This window comes from Lolium perenne, chromosome 6 (assembly GCF_019359855.2).
Source record: "Lolium perenne isolate Kyuss_39 chromosome 6, Kyuss_2.0, whole genome shotgun sequence".
Classification (NCBI taxonomy): domain Eukaryota; kingdom Viridiplantae; phylum Streptophyta; class Magnoliopsida; order Poales; family Poaceae; genus Lolium; species Lolium perenne.
Genome location: NC_067249.2, coordinates 246,337,721 through 246,351,408, shown reverse-complemented (window position 1 = coordinate 246,351,408; position 13,688 = coordinate 246,337,721). Strand labels below are relative to the sequence as shown.

Genomic DNA, 13,688 nt, shown 5'->3' with positions numbered 1-13,688 from the left:
AGCGTGGATGGGGGTGCCAAGCAGATCCTTGAAGAAGGCATGGAGGATCGAGGCTTTGGCATGATGAGAGAAAACTGTGATGCCGTCGTCACTGTCGAGGTTTTTGATTTGGTTCTTTTGAAGGCGGCCCGAGGCACAAAGGTGGAAGTATTTGGAATTTTCGTCTCCAAGGACGCAGTGTTTGATTTTAGCCCGCTGGCGCCAGTAGGTGGCACGGTCAGCGTTCTTTAAGCTGAGATTGGTTTTAGCAAGGTAGCGGAGGCGGCCTTCGAGGGTGGATAGAGGCCTGGATTCTTCCAGCCGATCGAGGAAGGAGATGACGGCACGGCAGTTTGCGAGGTAAACAGGTGGGAGTTTTCGGTGTTTGGCCCAAGCTCTCGCAGCCGCCCGAACCCGCTTGAGTTTGAGGCGAAGGTTGCTGACAGAGGAAAGATGAGAGTGGTTTGGACCAACACTAAGCCAGTTGGAACGAATTAACGCAGGGAAAGAGGGGTTGATCAACCAAGAGTTTTCCAAACGGAAGACCGTACTCCGGGAGCCTTGGAAGAGGCCGCAAGGTGGAGAGGGACGTGGTCTGAGGTTGGCCTAGCAGAGGAGGTAAGGGTAGAGTCAGGCAAGTTAAGGCTCCAGTCCGTGTTAACAAGGATCCTATCCAGGCGAGCCAAGATAGGGGGTCTTGTAAATTAGACCAGGTGAATTGTCTGTCGAGAAGCGGGAGTTCCAAAAGGCCAAGGTTATTGATGAAATCATTAAAGATAGCAGCCTCAGAGGAGTTGAAGTTGCTATTGGACTTTTCACAGGGGGCACGGATGAGATTGAAATCTCCAACGAAAGCCACAGGCCCAGAGAGATTAGCAAAGACTTGCACAAGAGAGGATAAGAAGGCTTGCTTTTGGGGGGTGGAGGCAAGGGCCATAGACATTTACAATGGTAAAGGAAAGGTCGTCGGGGCGCCAAGAGAAGGTCGTAGTGACGGAAAAGTCGTCGATGGAATGGCTGAGGAGATGCAGCTTCCTATCGTCCCAAGCAGTAGCGATGCCACCGGAAGCGCCCACGGAGGGTTTGAAAACCAGCGAGCGAAGCGATTGAGGCAGAAAAGAGGAGGCGGGGAAGGTGGAGATATCGGAGAGCTTCGTTTCCTGGAGGCAAAGAATGGATGGGAGAGCAGTTTCAATGGCTGCTCGAACATCATCTCGCTTGCGGCGCAACCCGAGGCCCCGCACATTCCAGCAATCAAGCAGAATCTTAATTAACATCAAGACTGTAAAAACACCTAGACAAGGAACCCACAGCGAGAAGATAATAAAAGGTAGCAGAGATAAGATACACGGTCCAATAGGTGCGGTTACAGGGGCAGGTAAAAGTGCCCAAATAAAAGGTAGAGAGCAGCCAACCCAAGGTGGCAAGACAGAACAAACTAACAGCATCCAGGTTCCTGCGAGAAGGATGCTCGAAAAGGGTAGCAAGGAGCACAGCAACCATCTTGGCAGCAAAGGCTCGCCAACATAAGGAACAGGGGTTACGGGTAGGAGGGGATCTGCAGGCCGCGATCATGGGGAACTGGAGGGCACCGAAACCATGGAGGAGTCCAGCTCGAGGTCGGAGACCGGGATGTCGCAAGCCTGGGCCAGCACTTGCACGTCCTGATGTGGCAGGTGGCCGCCGTCAACAAGAGCGACAGCGAGGAGGCCGTCCGGCGAGAGCTCGCCACTGCGGGAAGGAGCAGCCGAAGGCCCGCCGTTGATCACCAGTTTTCTTGCGATGGCCTTGTCAATGATGGAGACGTAGCGCTCGGTGGCCAAGCGAGAGCAGCGACGAGGCTGCGGCGGGGTTGGCGGGGCGCGCTAGACCGTGCCAGCCACCGGAGAGACTTCACCAGCGAGCAGCAGCACCGGTGGCGAGCGCACCGGAGGGGCTGAAGGCAGGGGAGCCTCGAGGGTGGCCCCAGCCTGGCCGCCCAGGCCCAGCGTCGTGGTCGCGGAAGGAGCCTCCTCAGCCGGTAGATGCCCTGGCAGAGGGTCACCAGACTCAGCCATGGCAGCACCAGTCAAAGGCAGAGCCTCAGCTAGGGTGCCATTGACCAAGGCGTCAGCGACAGCAAGAGGGACGGAGGTGCCGGAGCCCGCGTCAATGGAGCGGGCGAGGATGTCGACGGAGATGACAGGGCGGCGCAGGGGCCCAAGGAGCGCCACGGAGTCCAACAACCCGACCGAGGCGGTGACGAAGTTGGCCACCATGAGCCCTTTGGAGCCCATGTCGGAGGCCGCCTTGCGCAGCGGCAGCCGGAAGGAAAGGCGCTCGCCGCGGGAGCCTGAGACAGTAACGTCGAAGAAGCCGAGACGGAGCTGAACTTGCACACTTTTTGGCTTGGAGAGGACCGGGCAGCCATGCACCGAGGGCAGCGGCGGCGCATTGGCGAGGGCGCGGGCCACCAAGGATGCAGCTGGAGCAGCGCCGAAAGGCTCTCCATGCGGCACCAGGGGCGGTGGGACGCCCAACATCTCCATGGCATCAGCATACCCAGCGCCGCCTCCGAACTCAACAAACTCTTCATCGTCAACGGAAGAGGCAGCAGCAGGGATCGACTCAGGGTCCGACCCAGAGGAAGGGGCCGAGCCCGAAGCCAGGTCTTCGAAGTCGATGATGGTGACCTCACTAATGGTGCCAACGCTGCAGTAGTTCTTGACAGCCAAGTGCATGGGAATATCTGTGATAGTCTCCGCTTTGACAGTGACCAAAACAGCCTGGAAGTCAACCCCGGTGAGGCAGATGGGATCGATGGCATGGGGGTTGGCATATGGGATAGAGGAGTGGGTGATGTGTTGGCGCTGCCAGTGCTCGAAGGGAAAGCGGTTGATGGAGAGGGCAGCCATAGCCTCATGCTCGAACACGAAATGTTGATCAGTTTCGTCGTGCCGACGGAAGTAGACGGAGGTCACGACCAAAGAAAGGGCCATTGTTGACAGCGTGCTCCCTGTCCATGTCAGAGGCAAAAACAGCCACCCGGGCTACATCAAAGGAAGGGAACAGAGAGACCCGGTCAGGTCCGCAGCCCAGGTCGGCGGCCTGGAGGATCAGGGAGTCTGGGTTTTGGATGGGAGGGGTGGCGAAGGCATAGGCGATGTGGTCAAAGTGGTGGAGGTTGACAAAAGGCATGTAAACATCCACATGGTCGGGCCTAACAGGCGTCTCCAAATCTTCAAAATCAGCAGGGCCACTGCCAGAAACGGAATGGCCAGCAGAGGCAGGATCCGAGGACGCAGGGTCGGGAGCTGGGAGATAGTCAGCGGCGTCGACAATGGGGAGGAAGAAGTCCTCATCCGCATCATCAGCCGCAGCTGCCGCCGGCAGGGGGATGAAATCAGCTCCGAAGTCCGCCGGTGGCTCCGCAGCGCCGTCGAGATCATCCTCGAAGATCAGCTCATCCGGGTCCTCCTCTTCTTCAGAGTCCACATCAGCAGCAGCCACGGCTCCCGGCGGCGCCGCACCCGCAGCAACAGGCATGACCAAGCGGCAAGAAGAGCGGCCATGGTCGGAGGCGAAGCACAGGTTGCAGAAGAGCGTGCCGTCCGCGCTCGAACCAACCGCAGCAGCATCAGCAGCGTCCATGAGGGACCTGGCACAAGAAAGAAAGGAGGATTGAGGGAGGGAGCAGGGGGACGGAGGAGAGGGAGAGGACGGGGCAGAGCGGGAGAAGGGAGGAAGCTTACAGGCCCACTCCTTGTGGCCGGAGCAGCGGCAGCGGCGGCAGCAAAGGGGGTCCCGGCAGGCGGCGATGAGGTGGTGGCGCGAGAGGCAGCGGAAGCAGCGACGGGGGAAGGGGCTGAGCGGCGGTGGAGTGGGTTGGGTGGGAGGGGAGATGGGTTTACAAGGGGAAGCAGCAACCTGCGAGTAGGAGGGACGAGGGGAGCTGTCCATGGCGTCCCGGGCTCCAAAGGTTCCCAAAGGGGAAATTTGACCGGACGGGAGCGGCGAGGTCCAAAGGGGAAAGGGGGCAGAGGCGCCTCCGGAGCTTGGGGGAGGAGCCAGGCGGGAAGAAGAGAGGTTTGGGAAGGGCTCACGGGGCTGGTGAACGAGCCAGGGCAGAGGGCCAGCAGGCGCGGGCAGGAGGCCAGGAGAGAGGAGGGAGAGGCACAGAGGTGGGCGGCGAATGCGCTTGGCCGGAGGCGGCCGCGTGACGGGAGGGATTTGGAAGCTAGGGCACGGTTGACTCACGATGTCTGGGTGAGGCAGGGAGACCAGAGCAGAGGCGGGCCGCGCCAGGCTGGGCGGCCCAGAAGCAGCAGGGACAGAGGTTGGCGTCATCCCGCAGGCCAGAGTGGACCGAGGCCCAAAAAAGGCCCACAAGAAACCAGAGCATCCGAAGCGAACGGCAGCGAGAATAGCGCCAGGAGCAAGCCGTGCCGGAGGCCGCCGAGCGTGGCGAAGAACGAAGCTAAACGAGGGGAGGCTACGATTAAGCGGAAGACGTTTTGGCCAACCTCAACAACAACCAGATTCTCGGACGAGGATCCAATCCAAAACTGAAGCATCTGAGAGACCGAGGAGGAGGAGACGGGTTGTCGGCGCTCATGGCGCACCGCTATATGCACCGGCGACGGTGCGAACAACGGCGAGCCAGGGGCAACCGGAGAACATACCAGGCTGTTGAAGTGCTGAAGGACGAACTGCAAGAAGGCGTCACCAGGGGTGGAGAACGGCGGTGGAAGGGCTTGTGGGTCGAGGGTGAGCAGCTGAGGCGTCGAGGCGGCGAGGAAACCCTGCCGAGCGGCGACGCGAGGCGGAGGGGAGCCCTGAGCCTGTCCAAGCGCGACGGCGCCGACCTCCGCGGGCGGGGGAAAGGTTGGGCGCGGGCAGAGGTGGCTAGACCTAAGGCTAGGAGGCGGGGCACCGGCCGCCGGTGCAGGCGCCCCCGCGTCGCCCTCCGAGTCGCGGGAGCTCATCTCGGCTTTGCTTTCAGCACATCAGTTGTTCCTCCAGTCCTCGCTTCTGTCTGAATATTCGGGTTCTTGACTTTGACAGGGCCCGAGGAAGAAGAAAGAGACGCATGCCCTTGCTTTCAAACTAACCACCCCCGAGAGAGAGATATTTGATGAGAAAGGGGAAGAAGATATGATCGTGTGTGTAATTGTGTATTCATTCGTCACAAGATCGCAGGTTTTTGGTTGGTTGTTGACGAGAAGGAGACGGTGCACATGCACGCACATGGGAGAGGCAAAAGCCAGGCCCACGTACTAGTGAGGACTACCCAGCGACGTGTTCACGTCCGTACGCGCACTTAGAGACGATTTCATGATTAATCCCTGTTCATAAGGTACATACATGAACAGTGGAACGGAATTTCGGATCAGCCAGTGGCTTAACTTGGTACAGTTGCTCGATCGCATGCATGATTGTTTGCCTGGATCGAGTCTCGTATGTACACACACATAGCTATATGGTCATGCGAAGATATAGAAATAAATAGGCAAAACAAGTGGCATTCGTCTCTGCATGCCTGATGGTGGCGACGCATGCATGCATACGGACGGCGCCGTTGGAAATTTCAGGGGGACCGGAAATCGAATAGGGATACAACTAGCAAAAATGTCCGTGCGTTGCACCGGGAGAAAAACCGTTGGTCCATTCCTTTGACCGTGGCCGGCGCACATGACGCCGCATAGTTCTCAACGGAAGCGGCGCACATGCGAGGGAAGAAGAGGTCCACAAGTGCACTTTTCTTCTAGCTGGGCGGAGGAAGAAAGGTTGGACCGTTGGAGTTAAAACCACACCCCAGCATGTACCACACCAAGCCGTCGCGGCGAGGAATCCTAAGTATTAGACGTCCTCGTTTCACAATTGTTAGGCCAATTGCAGTCCTGTGGCAAGGAAGCTAGAGGCCGACCGTGTGAACGGTCATGGTGGGTGTGAGCAGGTTGAGCATGGTGTCCAACACCACCTCCTTGGAAGAGAAGTCGCTCATGCATTGCCACGAAGCAACGCAAAATTCGACGACATTGCTCAAACAATTGCTGTATTCCAAGTTTCATGTTATGCATCGATGTTCCCTTTACGGTTTTGTCATGGACCAACTTCATACATTCGTTTCAAATGCATGTGTAACCTGTTTGTGTGAACATCAAATGAGACCTTTATTTTTTAAAATGGAAAACTATGTCTTGGATAACTTAGAGCTGCTTCTATTATGTCTGGGGTATTATATTCCATTCGTCTAAAAATAAGTGACTCAATTTTATTTAGATATGGTTGTATCTAGACGCGTTTTTAGTGTGTAGTAATCATACGTAGAAAAAGTTGAGTCACTTAAAATACAATATTTCACTTTACATATTAATTTGATTAATATTTACCCCTTATCCGTATTACTTTTTGAAACGAGTCATGCATCCCCATACAGCTGCCTCATGGCTTCCAAGTAGTTTCGATGCTTTTAATATATATTACAATCTAGCGTGTACACAGCTGCAAAAGCTGAAGCCAGTGCATAGTTGGTCCCATATTTATTATTAATAATCCAAAAAAACATCACGAGATGCTGCTCTCTTTTTCTCTTCTAATCTCTCTATCCTGGCTAGTGCTCCATCTCTTCCCTTCGTTCCTCTTTTTGTCCCAAGATTGTCTCAACCACAGAAGAGATCCTTGTTGACTGCCCCTGGATTCTCCAAAAAATCAGGTCGGGACGGATCTCTCCTCCCACCAGATCTAGACTCGGCGGATGGACCAGCTGAAAGCCATACGGTGGTTTGTGTAGGTTGTGAAATTCGCCATTGCTGACTGGAATCCGGCCGTGTGCTCCTCCTCCCAGTCCTGCAGGAGGTCATGAAGGCGTGTGGACATTGACGGATTAGATCTCCGAAATTCCCAATCCCTGCCGCCATGGTTTGCTGAGTGCGAGCACCGGTGAGCAAACGGATGGTCGGGCCTTGGATCTTGATTGACCTGTGCTGTTAGTGGTTCGTCACTTTGGCGGCCAACGAACCGGGGAGCCGGGCGTGAGGGGCAGCGAGCGGCCAGTCTCGGCCTCTTGGGGAAGCCGGAAAGTGCCGGGTCTTCATTCCTTACCTAGCTTGGACATGTAGAGAGTAGCCCAGTGCGCTTCGCCCGAGAGCCGAGACAAACAGAAAAGAGAGAATAGCCAAAATACCACTAGTGAAAACCGAACATGCCAAAATACCACTAGTGAAAACCAACTTGCCAAAATAACACTCACTTCAGTTTTTTGTAGCCAAGATACCACTAATGGCTAACTGAGCCTAACACCATCCATGAAAGACATATATACCCTTATTTCTTGGAAACGTTTCAACAACAAATCAACAGAAAACAATACAACACAATCTCAGCTCACTTTGACAGCATTTCAACACAACTTAATAGCATTCATCATAACTTGACAGCACTGCAGCATCATTTTGACACCATTTCAAGTCATTTTGATAACATGTCAGCAATATCAACTATACACATGGTTGAGAACAAGATAGCATCAACAAAAGCTAGCAACAACACATTATGGTTCAGACCACTACCCATTACACACATTTGATTTTCAACGCTGGAATTCTTCTTTTAAATCGATTCTGAAACACATAACATAGAAAATTCTAAATTTTCTGTAGTTCCAATGAATGAACATACTACATACTGGGAACATGGAACAATAAACAGAGGAGCAGCTCACCCAAGGGATGGTTCCTGTGAGGGTAGCCATGGTCGGAGCGCGGCAGACGACGGGCGACAGGCGGCCACGGGTAGAGGGGGTCGAGCCAAGCGGCCACGGTCGGGGAGCGACGGGCGACGGTCGGGGAGCGACAGCGGAGGGCGCAGAGCGGCGCGCGACGGGAGGAGGGCGACGGGCGGCGCGCGACGGGAGGAGGGCGACAGGCGGTGCGCGACGGGCGACGCACGACAGGCGGAGGGCGGCGGGAGACGGGCGGAAGAAGGATCACAGGGGCAGGGGAGTTGCAGGGAGGCGCCGGCGTATCCTTTCTCGTCGGGCTGCCATGGAAAATGGAGCAGCTGCGGGAAGGATTTGGAGAGAACTGGGCATGGATAAGATTTTAGGGGTAATTTGGGAATACCAACAAATCTGACAAAGAACTAACAGTTTGACTCACGGTGTCTCTTTGACAACAAACGGTAGTGGTATTTTGGCTACAAACAAACTGAAGTGAGTGTTATTTTGGCAAGTTGGTTTTCACTAGTGGTATTTTGGCATGTTTGGTTTTCACTAGTGGTATTTTGGCTATTCTCTCAACAGAAAAGTCACGAAAGAGGCGAGGGGAACGACAGAGGAAGGAAAGCCACCCGACGGACAAAACAAACATGACCAAATCGTTATTTCACTTGCCGGTGGCAGTGCCCTGTAATTTCGTGTGAAAACCAAGGGTAGAAAAAAACGGACGACAGAAACCCTTTTTGCTTTATTATTAGGTATAGACTAGGACAATACCCGCGCGTTGCAGCGGATTTTAAATGGTTTTACCAAAATATCAAAATTATACGTGCTCTTAGACCTTATATGTGTCTTAAAGTTGCACAAACAAATTCTAGATAAGGTTATCATTCTAATTTACTGTGCTGAACTTCTCTACCTGGCCTGATTTATCAGGGCACACATGATGATATTTTTTTAATAAAAATACATGTGACATGTTGTTAGCATTATCATGTGATAAAGACGGAAGTGTTTGAAAATCCAAGTGCCAATGTAAAAAATTCTATTTTACTCTGTAATTAAGTTTGACTGGATAGAAATAAAACAACGATGCTACCATGCCATAGGGAGGGATTATATTGGACCGGCGATGTTGACCCGAGCGCGATGGACAAAATTTTGGGGAGAAACCCTCGCTCGTGGGTCGACATTGGCAAGGAAGCTGAGCCGCCGGCCGTGGGAGCAGACCCTCTCTCCTTCCGCCTAACTGCACTGCGCCCCCCCCCCCCCCCATGGTGCTCGGTTTGACCAGCTTTGGAGTTTGTCGGACTCTCTGTCGTCTACCGAAGTCTTTCGTGAGTGCATCCTTAAGAGAACCGATGGGTGTAAGTAATGCAGACCGAGTATAAGAAATGTCAGAGTGTATAAGGACATAACCTTACCAATGGAATGAGACTCCGGCTGATTTGGCTTCTGATCAAAAGGAAGAAGATAATGCACAAGTTAGTGTCTAGAGAAGCACTACTACTGAACCATGCAAGTTTATTCTGATTTGGGCTTCCTCGCGGCAGCAATTGACGCATCGAGGCTAGAATCTTCTAGAGCGTATGCCTTCACAAAAAAGGGCTTCAAATAATCCTCAGCAGTGGTTGATGAATTAAAGTATTTACGGATGTTCACGTGGATGTTCCGTGCGTGTGTTTGGGGCAGAGGAAGGCCGAGACCACTTTCGCCGTGGCCCAGAGCGACGCCCACGAGAGGAGACCTAGTCGAGCTGCTCCTTCCTTCCTTGATGTTGGAAAAACCGACGACAGCGAGCTCCGGCGATTGCGACCCATCGCAGAAGAAAGGAGGCTAGTGCACTGCTGAGCACGCCAAGATCGAGGATGCATGGGGGATTTCGACTTCGATCATGTGGCGGTTGGTCAGCGACAACATCGCCGCGTCATGCGTGATATCGAAGCGCTCGTTTCACCCATGATCTGGTCATTTCGACTTTGCTTATGTCTGTCCTGGTAGCCACCGTGGTTCTTGCCATCATATCTGGTCGATGCTAGCTCGCGTGTCTAATATATTCAGCAACCCACTATTTTGAACGGAGTATTGGATCGATTTGATGCAGACAATCGATCGCTCCCACATTGGATCGATTTTATGCGTGGTTCTTCTTCTATTTATGGATAGCTATTTTTTAGAACTGATCTCGTTTCCCAGGGCAACTCTAGCCCGCGATCAGGTGGAACCAAGGGGATAAAGCAAGGAGGCTGCTACACGGTGCTATAGCACCGGTTAGTTTACGGGAGTGCTCCACCCAAATTAGGAAATAAATTAATCCAACATCCCGGTGTTCCAAAAATAGAAAGTTCTAATTTCACACGTCTCTTACTACAGCGGTACAGCCCCAGCCCTGCACGCGAAATGCAAAGAATGCATTCTCATTCCTCGACTCCGTGGCCAGTTCATGACAGGAAAAATGCGAGCTCTTGATCGCGTACATATTCACACAAATAAATCATAAAGTAAATACGCCTGCCATCATCTTCTTTTATTCCTTAAATTCAGAACAAAAATTGGAATGTAAGAAATTAGAGTTTAACTACATAAAATTACATCTCGGAAAATATTTTAGTATTTGTGATTCTAATTGAGGATGTAAAAAAGGCAGCGTGGATGTAAAAAAAAGAGCTGGAGAACCTACTGGTATTTGGGGACAAAGTACTACTTCCAGATTCCGGATGTAGAAAAAGAAAAAAAATCCAGCGTTGCCATCATTCTAGATGTATAAAAAATATCTCTAAATGTTAAAAAAGATTAAAAATACATCCCATAAAATACGAGTGTTTGCGATTTCAATTGAGGATGTAAAAAATTGAAAAAATGTCAGTTTGTGGGATGTAGAAAAAAGAAGAAACTACACAGATGCAGCAAGAAATTATATCGACATGAGCCCGCAATGAATCCACCTGCAGGAACATGGGGAGGGCCAAGGGGTGCACGGTGGAGGCCTTCCCGGCGGCGCGAACAGGGATGCGCGAGACGAGGCAGTTGCAGCGAGCTTGGGCGGCCGTAGCAGACCAACAGAAGAGGAGGTGCTCAGGCCTCGCGAGAAGGAGGTCGAGGTCCTAGCGGCGGGGATGGACCGGAACCCCGATGTGGTGGTGGGCGTCCGCCGCGCCGCCCTTCGCCTCGATAGCGGGAGGGCGTGCGATTCCGCCTCGCCCCCCACTCCTGAGCCCACCACCAACTCCATGGCTGCCGCCCCTTTGCCATAGAGCGCGAGCACCTTCGATTCTTACCTCCCAAGCGGCCATGGCCGCCTCTCTTTACCTCGGGAACGCGGGCGCCCGGAGATCCGCACCACCACCGCTCGCGGTTAATCTCCCGATCTCTGTCCTCTCGATGAGGGTGCTCGAATTCATGGAGTCAGGAGTGGAAGATGGGGATGCGTGACGGAGAGTGAGATGGAAAGCCAGGCTCGAGTGCGTGTGGTCCCTGGAAAAATCCCGTCACCGATCATGTGCGTGTGGTCCCTGAAAAATTGCACCGCGTGGCTCACATGTTACAGATGTACATGCGATACTTTCCGGCCGTTCGATCACGATCGAACGCTAATGAGCTGTGAGCACCGTGTAAGACACCGGAGTGCCCTGGCAGAAAATAGAAATTGGGATAAAGCAAACCAAATAGCCAAGTTCACGTAGAATAAGGAGAAATCAAATTTGAGGGAACTAAAAACGGAATCGCGTGGGAGTCCAGGAACCTCACGTTAGATCACCATACCATCCAAATCCAAGGTAGAGCTAAATTTCCAAACGCCCCCGACACGGACGACGTTGGAGCCTAGACGTAGGATTTTCAATTGAACCGTTATTTACTTACTGGTGGCGCGGTGGGTAATTTTGGTCAACTTTTGGGGTAGTTTCATTAATGTACCAAACCAAACCAAACCACGGAAACACTTTTGCTTTTATTATTAGGTACTAGGAAAATTGCCCGTGCGTTGCAACGGAAAATACATTGTTAAAATATTTTTTAACATCTAAACCAGGCAAAAAAGAAATAAAAAATATTATGTTTGTTTGTAGACGATGCATCATTCAATTAAAGAGAACCGTCAGATATAAGCTTCACCACACTTCGCGCCAGGAATAGTTGCCAATTGCAAACAATAGCAATCGAAATCTTATAATATGGTACGCATAAATAAAGATCAAACTTCCAGATCAAATAGACAGAAAGCCAACTAAAAAAGGCCCAAACCAAAATTGCAGATGGAACTATACCAGTCACTTGTCTAGTTTATGACTGCACATGACACCCATGATATTAGGTTTTAAATCAAACTACAAATTTCAGCACATCTGAAACACACAGGAATATAAATAGCAGAATGAGATCCATCTCAAAAATAAATTTATGTATATATATTGTCTTCCCCATTGCATTGAGATGCTAAATTTTTGCCAGCCTATATGTTGACATCACAGGGATCTGAGTTGCAAATCAGCAGCCCCATTGCATTGGGATGCTAAATTTCAGCAAACCTATATGTAGACATCACACGGATCTGAGTTGCAAATCAGCAGCCTCCAACTTAGAGACCAGCGGCAGTCATTAAGCAAACATAATAGCTGGTCTATTGCCTTGATATCATATAATTGCAGAACACAAATAACATTCGTTGGTTGTGCAGATGGAGATGTTTGATCCGTGAAGAATATGTAAAATACCCGATTCCATGAGCCTCTTATCCTTCACGCTCATCTTCATTCATAGAACGTGTCCCAAACCCAAACTCCTTTTTTTCCCTCAAATTCGTCTTCAAAATCTGTAGTACATTCAGCAAATCTTAAAATTTAAAGCTCAAATCTACCAGTCCATCCACTTTCGTAGCCTTTTCTGATGTATATTTCTATTAAGCAGAGTTCGCTACCGCATGGACGATCTGTCCGATGAAGATCCGCTGCGAGTAGCAGAGATACGAACTCTCCAAGCCACCACCCATCCTGTTCATAAAGAAGAAAGCCCGGGCCTACCACCAGCACCAAGGGCGAGAGGTGGCTGTAGGTGCACTGCGCGGTCAAGAACATAAACGAGCGCGAGAAACTTACCGTGGTCGACGACGCCCACATACATGACCATGCCCAGCGTGCACACCTCCGGGATTTGGACCACAAATCCGCATGACCACCAGGTCGAATATGAAATCTCGGTTACCGGTGAGAGGATGTCGAGCAGCCATGGCCGCGCGGACCAGGAAGGCACCGGACTGAAACCTGAATCCGGAAATCGACGCCGACGGCGAGAAATCGAGACGGAAACATTGGCATCGGCCACGAGGAATCGAGACGGAAAACTCTCTGCGGCGGCGAGGAATCGGGTAGAGAAGGTCTCAACAGATGACGCCGTGGCCAGAAGAGCGTGCGTATGTGAGGCTTTTGCGATGCGATCGAGGGGCCGATATCAATTTCGTGATGGATTCGGTTTTTGTGAGAGAATCGTGATGGACTCGGTTGAGGACACCTGTGACGGACGGCAACCAACTGCTACCGCGAGCTACCCAATCGGGCCAGGCCAGACAACGGACGAAACATTATTTTTTCACTTTGCGGTGGCAGGGCTGTAATTTGTATGAAAAATAGGGGTAAAAATAAACGGACCAACAAGAAACTCTTTTGCTTTTATTATTAGGTACTAGCAAAAGTGCCCGTGCGTTGCACCGGGATAATCAAACGCTACAGAAAAGCATCAGTGTTGGTCATATTTTCTTATATTCATGACAAGCATAGTCATACCTACTCCCTATATACCGGTTTATTGAGCTTACCTTGCCCTTGCCCAGCGCTGCGACCTAGGTACCTATGATTGGTTCAGGAATTCTTAAAAAGAAAGAGAAAATCTCTTTCTTTTCTATTGATCGAAGCAGTAATTAATGATGGAAGGCAAAAGATGCGTGAACGCCTGCGCGTTAAATTAGCTCCTTTGATCTGCATGCAACAAAACAAAAGGGAACTCGTGCATGCATTGGTCA

General features: G+C 51.6%; 2 long non-coding RNA genes across 2 annotated transcripts; both read right to left on the bottom strand.

The window, feature by feature from the left end:
• Positions 1 to 7,339: 7,339 nt before the first annotated feature.
• Positions 7,340 to 8,249, bottom strand: LOC139832190 (uncharacterized). Its single transcript, XR_011746865.1, has 2 exons — positions 7,682 to 8,249; positions 7,340 to 7,580 (listed from the first exon to the last, which is right to left on the bottom strand). It is a non-coding gene; the product is annotated as an uncharacterized lncRNA (long non-coding RNA).
• A 3,980-nt stretch (positions 8,250 to 12,229) lies between these two features.
• Positions 12,230 to 13,175, bottom strand: LOC127309224 (uncharacterized). The gene is made up of 2 exons (XR_007857034.2): positions 12,591 to 13,175; positions 12,230 to 12,485 (listed from the first exon to the last, which is right to left on the bottom strand). It is a non-coding gene; the product is annotated as an uncharacterized lncRNA (long non-coding RNA).
• Positions 13,176 to 13,688: the final 513 nt, after the last annotated feature.